Source organism: Bubalus bubalis, chromosome 3, assembly GCF_019923935.1.
Source record: "Bubalus bubalis isolate 160015118507 breed Murrah chromosome 3, NDDB_SH_1, whole genome shotgun sequence".
NCBI classification, from domain to species: domain Eukaryota; kingdom Metazoa; phylum Chordata; class Mammalia; order Artiodactyla; family Bovidae; genus Bubalus; species Bubalus bubalis.
In genome coordinates, this window is record NC_059159.1 from 31,699,922 (window position 1) to 31,713,097 (window position 13,176).

Genomic DNA, 13,176 nt, shown 5'->3' on the forward strand with positions numbered 1-13,176 from the left:
TAAACAAAATATAATCTGCCCATGCAGCGGAAGACTTCTTCACCTTTAAAAGGAACAGAGTGCTTTACAAGCTGTAATACGGATGAACCTTGAAAACAGTATGCTCAGTGAAGGCTGCTGCTGCTGCTAAGTCGCTTCAGTCATGTCCGACTCTGTGCGACCCCATAGTCGGCAGCCCACCAGGCTCCCCCATCCCTGGGATTCTCCAGGCAAGAACACTGGAGTGGGTTGCCATTTCCTTCTCCAATGCATGAAAGGGAAAAGTGAAAGTGAAGTCGCTTAGTCGTGTCCAACTCTTTGTGACCCTATGGACTGCAGCCCACCAGGCAGCCAGGCACAAAAGCCCTCTTATTATATAATTCCATATGTATGAAGCACCCTGGATAGGCAAATACGTAAAGGCAGAGAGCAGATTAGGGGCTGCCAGGTGATGAAGTGGGGGCCGGGGGTGGGGGGAACAGAGTACCACTCAACAGAGTGGTAAAGAAAGTCTACCAATGAGCCACTAGGGAAGCCCCTTCAACACAGTTTTTGAAATGTGAAAGATATTTTTTAAAAGTGGATGAAGAAAGAACTAGACCTCGCTGTGGGTTTGTGGAAAGCCCTCGGGAGCAGACAGACAGGAGAGCCACAGCGAAGGCGACCATACTCCCTGATCTGGTAACCAAAGCAGCCTGTTTCCTGCAGAACTCAGAAGGGATGTCTCACAGTGTGGAGGGATGGGTGAGCTTGGAAAGAATCAGAACCTGGGTCTGCATATTCACTCTGCCCCTCTCGAGTTGTCTGATCTTTGGCAAGATGTTCACACTTTCTTTGAACCCTGACCAGTCACACAGGACATCCCGCTTCTAGTCAGCCTGCCCCCAGCCTCTCCCCTCCCCAAGCCAAACAGCTGCCATCAGGGCAGCCCTGAGCCTTCTCTTCCACCCACTGTGACTCCTCGTCTCCTCTGCCTGCCTTGGAGTCTCTCCAAACTCCAGTGCCAAGGCTACTGCCTTCCCAGGGCATGGTAAGTGTGAAGAAGAGACTTCGCTGCCCATTTGGTTGGCCTGCATCACAGTTCTCAGATGCGATCCGAACCACAGTTATCGACCTGAAGGCCACGGGTGTCCTCCTCAAAGACCCCTACCCACTCCATGTCAGGTTAGATTCTGTGAGTCTGTCTCCCTTAGAGCACCTCTCCTCTCTTCAAAACCCAAGAAGACAAACTTCCAACTCAAGATCTGCACAGCCTTCCCATGATTCCTCTGAAATAAAAAACGGAGAAGTTCAGAAAGCACTGGGACTGGAGCATTTAAAATAACAGGTCTCCCATATTGCAGGCAGATTCTTTGCCACCTGAGCCCCCAGGGAAGCCCACAAATACTGGAGTGGGTATCCTATTCCTTCTCCAGTGGATCTTCCCAACCCAGGAATGGAACCAGGGTCTCCTGCCTTGCAGGTGGATTCCTTACCAGCTGAGCTACCAGGGGAGCCAATTAAAGTAACAGGAGGGGAAAACTATCAGTGCCCACAGATTTCCAGAAGATGTATATAATAGAAGGGATATGAGAGTATTGACAGTGAAGCAGACCAACAACGTAGCTGAAAGTGGCAGCCTGGAGCCCTAAGTGTTCTGAGCAGATGGAGACTCCCAAGTGGGGAAAGGTGGGGTAAAATGTGATACCCCAGAGGGTCTTGTAAAGGTCTGTGTGTGGAGTGTCTGTGTCCCTACCCCACAGGCAGAGCTCAGGCAACTGATATTATTCCCTAGGGGGGGAAATCATGAACATCTCTTTTTCTTGAAAAAAAAAAAAAAAAACTTGTTAAAAATATTAAATGTAGTAAAAGTGTCTTTAGGAAAATTGATTTTTAAAATTTCTTTAAGACCCCATAATTTGCCTCACTCCTCTAGCAGGGAATGCTAGAATTGCAAATTCTCTCAAAGGGGGACGGGACTGATTTCTAAAGTAAATCAATTTAAGGACTTCCCTGATGATCTAGTGGCTAAGAATCCACCTTCCAATGCAGGGGACACAGGTTCAATTCCTGGTCAGGGAACTAAGATCCCACATACTGCAGAGCAACTACTGAGTCTGTTTGCCATGACTAGAGTCTGTGAGCTGCAATGAAATATCCTGCATGTGCAACTAAAACCTAACAAAGCCAAATAAATAAAATATTAAAAAAGAAAATTCCCTAAGAACCTCTAGGGCAGTAGCTCCTAAGATTTACTAAATAGATCCCTAGTAGAACTACTAAGTAGATCTAAGTACATCCCTAGGCCCACCCAGGGATCGAACCCAGGTCTCCTGGATTGCAGATGGATTCTTTACCAGCTGAGCCACAAGGGAAGCCCAAAAATACTGGAGTGGGTAACCTATCCCTTCTCCAAGGGATCTTCCAGACCCAGGAATTGAACCAGGGTCTCCTGCATTGCAGGCTGATTCTTTACCAACTGAGTTATCAAGGAAGCCCAAATAAAATATTAAAAAGGAAAATTTCCTAAGACCCTCTAGGGCAGTAGATCCTAAGAACATCTTTACTGCATAAATAAACAAAGACAGGCTTGCAGGGCTAAGGGTTTCCCAGGTGGCTCAGTGGTAAAGAATCTGCCCGCTAGTGGAGGAACTGCAGGAGACCCACATTCGATCCCCTGAGTTGGGAAGATGCCCTGGAGAAGGGAATGGCACCCACTCCAGTGTTCTTGGGCTTCCCTGGTGGCTCAGATGGTAAAGAATCTGCCTGCAATGCAGGAGATCCAGGTTCAACCCCTGAGTTGGGAAGATCCCAGGAGAAGGGAATGGCAACCCACTCCAGTGTTCTTGCCCAGAGAATCCCATGGACAGAGGAACCTGGCAGGCTACAGTCCATGGGGTTTCAAAGAGTCGGAACAACTGAGCGACAAACACTTCCACTTTCACTTTCCAGTATTCTTGCCTGAGAAGTCCCTTGGACAGAGGAGCCTGGAAGGCTACACAATCTATGCGGTTCCCAAGAGTCAGACACAACTGAGTGCACACACACACGGGAGGGCTGACGTTCATGCTTCTGCCCCATTCTGCCAGCAGAGTGGCTCTGACTCGGGTCTGACACCCATGGAGCAGCAGCCGTGCAGCAGGCGGTTGAGGGCAAGGCGTGTTCATGAACCTCATCTCAGCTGTGCACAGCTATGTGTCCTTGGACGAGTTATTCACTCATGTACTTCAGCTTCTTAAGCAGTCAAGTGGGGGATAATAACACTGTCTCATCATGAGATCATCCTGGAGGACTGATTCCTCTAAATAAACAAAGTGTTGACATCAGTGCCTGGCACTCACAAAACCTGGGGGAAATCTAGGCATCTAAGGTCTCAGCCAACTCGTCGCCCTCCACCAAGAGCCTGTCTGCACTTGGGCCATGCTGGGGAAGGACAGAAAGGCTGCAGCGCTGGGAAAACCAGCCGGAATGTCCATCACTCACATCTGTGATTGTGTAGCAGGGGACAAGGTAACTTATTCCTCCCCACACATTTTCCATTAACAAAAAGAAAAAGAGGAAAACCTCTGGCACCATCTGGTGCGGCCGTCCCCTGGGTTTTGTTCAGGGAATGGCGAGCAATGACTAACTTAATATCAGAGGAGCTTGACAGCCAAGGACTTAATTTATGAAGTGTTTAGTACATTTCTGACGAAAATCGGCTCCAAAGTATGGACACACGTTCATTCATGCCTTATGGTTCCCAGCTGCAGCGCTGCAGCCATAAACACACATTGTTGGAAGGCTGGGGGAGGCTTGGAGTGGATTTCCAGGAACGACCGTTTCTTCGAGGGAATGGGCCAGAGAGCAAGGCTCCCTCAAGACCAGGGGTCCCCTGGCTGGAGCAGGAGGAAGTGGGTGGAGTCTTGCTCCCTCTTGGTCTTCAACTCTGCAATTCTGTTGATGATCATAGCAGGCCGGGGTACAGGCCGTTTATTTCCCTCTAATTTTCAGGGAGGAATGCCGAGACCTAGGATTTCCTGGAGTGGATTTGCATAAAAGAAGTGTCACACATTTTCATTGTTGCTGTTGTTCAGTTGCTAAGTCATGTCCAGCCCTTTGCGACCCCATGGACTGCAGCACACCAGGCTTCTCTGTCCTTCACTCTGTCTCCTGAGTTTGCTCAAATTCATATCCATTGAGTCAGTGATGCCATCCAACCATCTCTTCCTCTGCTGCCCCCTTCTCCTTTTGCCTTCAATCTTTCCCAGAATCAGGGTCTTTTCCAGTGAGTTAGCTCTTCGCATCAGGTGGCCAAAGTGTTGGAGCTTCAGCATCAGCCTTTCCAATGAATATTCAGGGTTGATTTTCTATAGGATTGACTGGTTTGATCTCCTTTCTGTCCAAGGGACTCTCAGCCATTTAGCAGATCAGAAAACAAAAACAAACAGGGACTTATCTGGTGATACAGTGGTTAAGAATCTTCCTTCCAATGCAAAGGACTCAGATTCAATCCCTGGTCTGGGAACTCAGATCCTATATTTGGTAGGGCAGCTAAACCCTTGTGTCACAATAAGACCCAACACACCCAAATAAATTTAAATAAAAATTTTTAAAGAAAAGAAAAAAAGAAAACCATATGTGTTTTTAAGGCAATTTAGGATAGAGTCTTCTACAGGCTGAGAAAAGGTGATTTTAGTCAGAAGATAGGAGATTGAGTTGTCATTCAGTTACTAAGTGTCTGACTCTTTGTGACCCCATGGACTACAGCATCCCAGACTCCCCCATCTTTTGCTATCTCCCAGAGTTTGCTTAAAATCATGTCCACTGAGTTGGTGATGCAAACCAACCTTCTTGTCCACTTCTCCTGCCATCAGTCTTTCCCAGTATCAGGGTCTTTTCCAATTCATCTTTTCACATCAGATGGCCGAAGTATTGGAGCTTCAGCTTCAGTGTCAGCCCTTCCAAATGTATAATCAGGGTTGATTTCTTTTGGGGTTGATTTCTTTTATCAACATTAATTGTTTGATGTTTGATTACCTTGGGTTTTATGGGTTTTTTTTTCCTTAAGTTTTTTTTTTTGATGTGGACCATTTTTAAATTTTTTATTGAATTTGTTACAATATTGCTTCTATTTTATGTTTTGATTTTTTGGCCGTAAGGCATATGGGATCCTAGTTCCCTGACCAGGGATTGAACCTGTACTCCTTGCATTGGAAGGCAAAGTCTTAACCACTGGACCACCAAGAAAGTCCCTGTTTGTTTTTGGTTTTGCAAAAACTCCTACATACCCTGGATATGCCCTGGCTCTTCCTTCATGTTGCTTTGAAATAACTTGGGGAGCCAGAGGATGGCTCATCACATACAAAACTTCATCTCCTCTGAATCCACCTCTCACCGCATGGGGAGAATTATCTTTACTCATGTGATACTGCTGCTGCCTGAAGTTTGATTTAAATAATGGAATGTCATCCAGAAACATCCGTTTGTTTATAACTTCTTTCCATAAAAGTCTATGAATTAAGGAAGAATTAAGGAGGAAAAGCAGGATCTCGGCGGGGGCACACAGGGTGAACTGCAATGGCAAGTGCCGAGTCCTTGATGATTTACAGCTCATAAGACGAGAAATCACAGAGCTGCGGGAGGGGTGGTGAAATGCCTGGGCTGGGAGGCACTTGGGAGCCCAAGACCCCCTTGTACCAGACACAGGTTCTCCCAGATCCATCTCCCTATTCAAGGGTATTATCCATGGACACACCTATTTTAGAGACAGGAAAATGGAGGCCTGGGAACGATCATGGGAACTGACAGTAGGAGGTCTCCTTGGCTAAAAATCTATGGGCTAAACCCAGAACTTGAAACGATCAGTGACTTAGTAGTCAGTTCATATGTAAAGTTAAAAGGACTACCTAGGGACTTTCCTGGTGGTCCATGGTTAAAAATCCACCTGCCAGGCATGTAAACTGATATAGCCACTATGGAGAACAGTATGGAGATTCCTTAAAACAAAAAAAAAGCTAGGAATAAATCTACCTTATGACCCTATAATCCCACTCCTGGGCATATATCCTGAGGAAACCCTAACTGAAAAAGACACATGTACCCCAGTCTTCATTGCAGCATTATTTACAATAGCTAGGACATGGAAGCAACCTAGATGTCCATCAACCAATAAAAGGATAAAAAGGTTCAGTACGTATATACAATGTGATATTACTCAGCCATAAAAAGGAACAAATTTCAGACAGTTCTAATGAGGTAGATGAACCTAGGGCCTATTATACAGAGTGAAGTAAGTTCAGAAAAACAAATATCATATATTAATGCATATATATGAAATCGAAAAAGATGGGGCTGAGGGACCTATCTGAGGGCAGCAATGGAGATGTAGACATAGAAGGCAGACTTGTGGACACAGTGGGGGAAGGAGAGGGTGGGACGAACTGGGAGAGCAGCATGGAAACATACACATTACCATATGTAAAATAGACAGCCAGTGGGAATTTGCCATATGATGCAGGGAGCTCAGGCCTGGGGCTCTGTGACAACCTAGAGGGGTGAGATGGGGTGGGAGGTGGAAGGGAGGTTCAAGAGGGAGGGGACATATGTAAATCTGTGGCTGATTTATGCTGATTATGAAACCAGCACAATATTGTAAAGCAATTCTCTTCCAATTGAAAAAGAATCCACATCCCAATGCAAGGGACATGAGTTTGATCCCTGGAAGATTCCACCCGCCACGGAGCAACTGAAGCCATGCGCCACAACTGCTGAGCCTATGCTCTAGATCCAGTGCTCCAAAACTAGAGAAGCCACTGCAATGAGCAGCCCACACACAGCAACTAGAGCGTAGTCCCTGCTCACGGCAACTAGAGAAAGCGCGTGTGCTGCAATGAAGACCAGTGCAGCCAAAACACAAACACACAAAAGCCCACGTGCCAGCACATAGCAGCCAGTTCTCCCGATAAGTCTAGAAAATAATTCACACAACTGCCAGCTTAGTCCTTTCTGAAGGTAACCTAAACGGCAGGGTCATGGCTGAGCTGCTGGGAAATTAACATTACATGCTGTCCTGTGTGTATCTCATTACGACTAGTGTACACACACACACATGCACACACTGCACCCTTTGTGGGCTTCTTGGGAATCTTGGCTATCTTTTAATGAAAGAGTTGGTGCTAAATTGGATCTTGGCTCCACTGGCATTTTATTCTCAGTAAATGGCCCATCATGGCACATAGGTCCTCTGGCTTGAAAAAGAAAGCCCATTGGCAAGGAGACAGGCTTCTAGTGGAGTTCAGCAGTGCCTCACTGACTCCCTCCAATCTGTCTTTCCTCTGTTGCACAGCTGTTCCCAGAGCCCACACAGTGCCTGGAGAAGCGTCTTAGGACGGACCTGGCTTCTAGCCGTGGTCGTCCCGGCCCAGCAGGAGGGCTTGATAAGCTGCTCTCCAAGATCCCTTCCCACTCTGATGTTTTATGAGTCTACGATTACCTAAGATTTGTAAAACTGACACCAGGGTCTTTTATGCACGTAAAAAGAAACAGAGCTTTTAGCTCAACAATTCCACTCCTAGGAATTTATCCTAAAGAGATAATCTAACATGTGTGCAAAGCTGTAGGTATAAGAATGTTCACCGCGGTGTTATTTATGGCAGCAAAACTTGGGAAAGCTCAGGATTCAGCAATAAAGGACTGGTTAACTCAGCATTTCCCAAAGAATGTTCTGTGATATAAATAGGTATGACTGGGAGAAAGAAAAAAAAAGGAGGAGGAGGTTGTGACTTTCCGTGGTCAACAATTTTAAAGAAGCATCACCTTAAACAAAGCAAGAGTTAAAAAGGTTTCTTTCAACCGATATTTCATTGGACTTTTATGCCGCAGATATGAAGTACTCGATAAAAACTGTTGAATGATTGAAAATCTGTTGAATGATGGAACAGAAAGTGAATGTTTACAGGCAGCCAAAAAAACTATTGGCTTCACTGTTTCAAAGCTACAGAACATTATACCTTCCAGTATGGGAGAATGGTCATTTATAGCACCTAATGAGATCGTAGCCGCTAGAATATGTTTATTTCTGTCTTTATTTATTTTCAGCCTTTTTTTTTTTCCAGGAAAAGATTTAAAGTGGGTGAGTGGGGGGTTACACCTTATTAAGTTCCTGGAGGGCAAAAGACTTTCCCTCAGGCACTCCTTCAATGCAAAGACCCAGGCCTGGAGAACAGACAAGAAACAAAATATATTGTTCATATGCCCCTCCAACAAGCCCCTTCTGTTTCCTATAAAAATGATTAGTTCAGAATGGAAATGTATATTTGTTTGGAATCCCAGATCTCAGAGTCTTCAACTAGCACCTACTGACACTGCCGCTTTTCACAGGCAGTGTGTACGTTCTAAATAAGACGAGGGATATTTATATTATTTATGACCACAAGCCTGCACTCCCAGGCTCTTCTCCAGACTCGTATTCCTGGTGAGTCAGGCTGGACCACATGTGAGGTAGAAAGACTTCTTTGTGCTCCTGACCTAAGACTGAATCTGAAAGTAAACATAATATATGGCAGAATCAAAAGTTTATAAACATCTCAACAGGCTGGAACATAAGACCCAGAGCAAAAAAAAAAGTTATTGGCCACAGTAATACTAGCTAACATTTATTGAGTGCTTTGGGTATGCCAAGCATTGTTCTAGGCAGCTTTATAAGAATTAACTCAGAATTCTTACAGAAATCCTATGACGTGAGAATCACAGTTACCCCCTTTTACACAACCGAGAAAAACTAAGGAACAGAGGTGAAACAACTCACCCAAGGTCACCCAGCTGGTGACAGAACTGAGGTTTAGACCAGCAGTCTTTCTGCATGTGCTTAGCGAGCCCACAGTGCTTTAAGTGAACCTAGGTTAATAATTGTTTAAATTGTCCTGTAGAAAATACAGCAAATTTACAGCACAGCTTGAGGAGTGTTATAAAGTGAACATGGCTGAATAGCCACCATTCAAATCACAAAATAGAACATTAGCCGCAGCTCAGAAGCCTGCCTATTATACTACTTCAGGTAGCCACTGGTTTGACCTTTATCACCCTAAGTTAGTTTTGCCTGGTTCTGAGCTTTCTTTAAGTGGAGTCATAAACTCAATGCTTCTTTTTGTTCAATCTTTCTTCACTCGGCACTATACTCTGTGAAGTTCATCTATACTGTTGAGTGTGTAGCAGTGGTTAATTTCTCTTCTTTTTTTAAAACTATTTATCTATTTGGCTGATTCAGATCTTAGTTGTGGCATGAGAGATCTTTTTTGACTGCAGCATGTGAACTTCTAGTTATAGCGTGTGGGATCTAGTTTCCTCACCAGGAATCGAACCCAGGCCCCCTGCATTCAGAGAGTAGAGTTTCAGCCACTGGACCACCAGGGAAGTCCCCTAATTTCTCATCATTTCATTCCCAAGGAGAGAAAATGTTTTTGAGCTAAGAAGAATCTGTATAATTTTTAATGGTTGAAAACAAATGCTTTTAAAGGGTACCATTTTGCAATGTGAAGATTATATGAAATTCAAATTTCACTGTCCATAAATAAAATTCTAGAGGCACAGCCACGCTCATGCATTTGTGGGTTGTCTGTGGCTACTTTCACACTAGGACAGCAGAGATGAGTGCTTGTGTCAGAGGCAGCAAGTCCAGCAAATCCTAAAATATTTACTCTCTGACCTTTACAGACACAAGATTCAATGCATAGCTGCCTAGGAAGGTAGAAGGTAGTCGTCCCCGAAGACAGAGCCTGCCAGTGCCTAGATTCTGGATGTCCCGGCTTCCAGAGCTGTAAGAAATACATGCTGTGGTTATAAGCTGTCTGTCTGCGGTATTTTGCTGTAGCAGCCCAAACCTGCTATACAGTGTTCCATGGTACAAATGAACTATCGTTTTTTGTTCACTTTTTTTTTGTATTGGAGTATAGCCAGTTAAGTCAGACACAACTCAGCAACAGAACAACAACAAACATAGCCAGTTAACAATGTTGTGATAGTTTCAGGTCCACAGCAGAGGGACTCAGCCATACATACACATGTATCCATTCTCCCCCAGACTCCCCTCCCATCCAGGCTGCCATGTAACATTCAGCAGAGTTCCCTGTGCTACACAGTAGGTCCTTGTTGGTTATCCACTTTAAATACAGCAGTGTGTGCATGTCCATCCCAAACTCTCTAACTATCCCATCCCCCAGCCCTCCCCTCCGGCAACCCTAAGTTCGTTCTCTGAGTCTGTGAGTCCATTTCTGTTCTGTAACTACGTATGAATGAGCTATAATTTGTTATCCATTCAAGTGCTGATAGGCATTTGATTTGTTTCCAGTTGGCAGCAATAATAAATAATAAACAGCGATCTCATGTATATTCTTGCAGTTAGGTACACATTTCTGTTGATATACCTAAATATGGAGCTGTCATTGAGTATTCATGTGTCGAAGGAGATCAAACCAGTCAACCCTAAAGGAAATCAACCTGGAATATTCATCGGAATGATTGACACTGAAGCTGAAGCTTCATTACTTTGGCCACCTGATGTGAAAAGCCAACTCATTGGAAAAGACCCTGATGCTGGAAAAGATAGAGGGGGGGAGGAGAAGGGGATGACAGAGGATGAGATGGTTGGATCATTGACTCGATGGACATGAGTTTGAGCAAACTCCCAGAGGTAGTGAAGAACAGGGCAGCCTGGTGTGCTGCAGTCCATGGGGTCACAAAGAGTTGGACATGACTGAGGGACTGAACAACAACAGTCTTATTAGATACGATCAAACGGTTTTCCGAAGCTGGTGATCCAGTTTACACTGCCACCAGTGACATAAGTGGTAACCTTGTTTAAGTCATGTGATTGAATACGTATCAGTCGCATATGTCTTATGTTTGTTCCACTTCACCGATTAATGTTCCTATCCATATATTAGAAAAATGACAATCTTCATTACTACAGCTTTTTCATAAATCATAAAGTATAATCATCTTGATTCTTCTTCTACCACAGCTCTTCTTATCCTTTTCTTTTCCCATATGAATTTTAGAACCAGTTTGTCAATTTCCACAAAAATTAAATCTGCTGAGGTTTTGATTAAGATGCCAGTAAATATATAAATTGATGTCAAGAAAAGAAGATAATGTAACAAGATTGAATCGTCCAATCCATGAACATGGTATTTCCTTCCATTTACTGAGTCATTATGTGTAGTTTTTTGTGTACAAGTCCTGAATATCTTTCTCTGGTCATTTCCTAGGTATTTGATTTGTTTAAAAATACTCTTTTGAATCACAACTCCCCAAGAGTTCTCCAAACCAATGAAACAGCTCTATTCATTGATGCCTGAGAATCTCTGAGATGTCCTTTTCAGGTCTTTTTTTTTATATATATATTTATTTATTTGGCTGTGCTGAGTCTTAGTTGTGGCATGTGGGACCTAGCTCCCTGAATAGGGATTGAACCCAGGCCTGCTGCATTGGGAGCAGAGTCTTAGCCACTGGACCACCACATCCTCTTTGCTTTTCCAGCCTTCTAGGATTTCAGTAGGAGGTGCAGACTGGATCCCTGGATCAGGAAGATCCCTTGGAGAAGGAAATAGCAACCCACTCCAGTATTCTTGCCTGGGAAATCCCATGGACAGAGGAGTCTGGCAGGGTGCAGTCCATGGGGTCTCAAAGTGTCAGGCACAATGGAGCACACATACATGCAGGATTTCAGTTGTATCTGAAGTCCAGGGAAAAAAAAGTTCATGTTTTACTTGAAATCCTCCCAGACCTCTCCAGTCCTATGGGAATGCCCCATTGCCATCAATTGGTGGCACCTATTAACTTATTGCTGATTTACTAATTAATGATCATCTGTTACTTGGCCTTTTCTTGGGAGTAAATTTTTTTTTCACTGCACCACAAAGCGTGTGGGATCTTAGTTTCCCAACCAGTGATCAAACTCCCATTCCTTCATTGAAAGTTCAGAGTGTTAATCACTTATCACTGGACCATCAGGGAAATCTTCTGAGCAAATTGCTAGAAAAAAAATTTTAATGTATTTATTTATTTTTGGTTGCGTTGGGTCTTCATCGCCGATCAGGCTTTTTCTCTAGTTGCGGTGAGCAGGGACTACTCTCTAGTTGAGGTTTGTGGGCCTTCTTATTTCAGTGGCCTCTCTTGCCACAGGGCACAGTCTCTAGGGTGCACGGGCTTCAGTTGTGTGGTTCCTGGGCTCTGGAGTGCTGGCTCAGTAGTTGCGGCACACAGGTTCAGTTGCCCTGCGGCATGAGGGATCTTCTCAGACCAGGGATCAAACCTGCGTCCCCTGCATTGGCAGGGGGAATCAACCTCTGGGCTGCCAGGGAAGCCCCACTAGAAACCTTTTCAATGTCAACACACAACTTCTGAAGTCTTGTCTCCCTCCAAAAGTACACATTCACTGAAGATAAATACTCATTATCTTTTACTTTTGGTGCCCCTTAAATATTCTTCCAGAGTAGTGTGTTCAGAAGGAACTTAATGTTAGCTCCTTCTTTGACTGAATCCTAAATTAATTTTCCTGAACATAGTTTAGCTGGACATTGATATGAAATGGTTAGCTATTTCCTATTCTTTCTATAATTGGCTCATATATCATACACACCGTAATTCATGGACTTAAACTTGTCTTGTGCTTTAAAGCTAAACTCTTCAGTGAATTAAGACAAACATATTTTTTTGTTTTTCTTTTTGATGAAAGAGGTAGGCAGCTTTTTCAAAAAGAGATTTGAGGAGGAAAAGAAACCATTTTATCATTTAGCCTATTTTTTTTTAAGTCCCATTGAATGACGCCATGAAATTATGGAAGATGCAAATCTGTTACCCATAATTTGAAGTTGTTGACATGCAGGACGACCCTCTGTGGGTTCAGAAATCATTTTTCAAAATGCCAGGCAGCAATTTTTGGCTCGTAAACAGCAACGGTGGCCTGTGTGACCCAAATAATTTGTTTCTTCAACTGGGAAATCCTTAGATGTAGCCAGGCAAGTTTAGAAAAGAGAAAAGCAGAAATACAGAGAGAAGGAATTGGATCGGGATTGGATTCTATTTTACTCCCACACTGACTTCCATAAACTGGGATCAGGCCAAATGATGGGGGAATAAAAATTAGAAAGATTGAGTTTTTGACAAAGGGGATTTTGTGGAGAGTCTATACACAGATCACTTGGGGCTTATGTATTGTTTAAAAAAAAATCACATCAC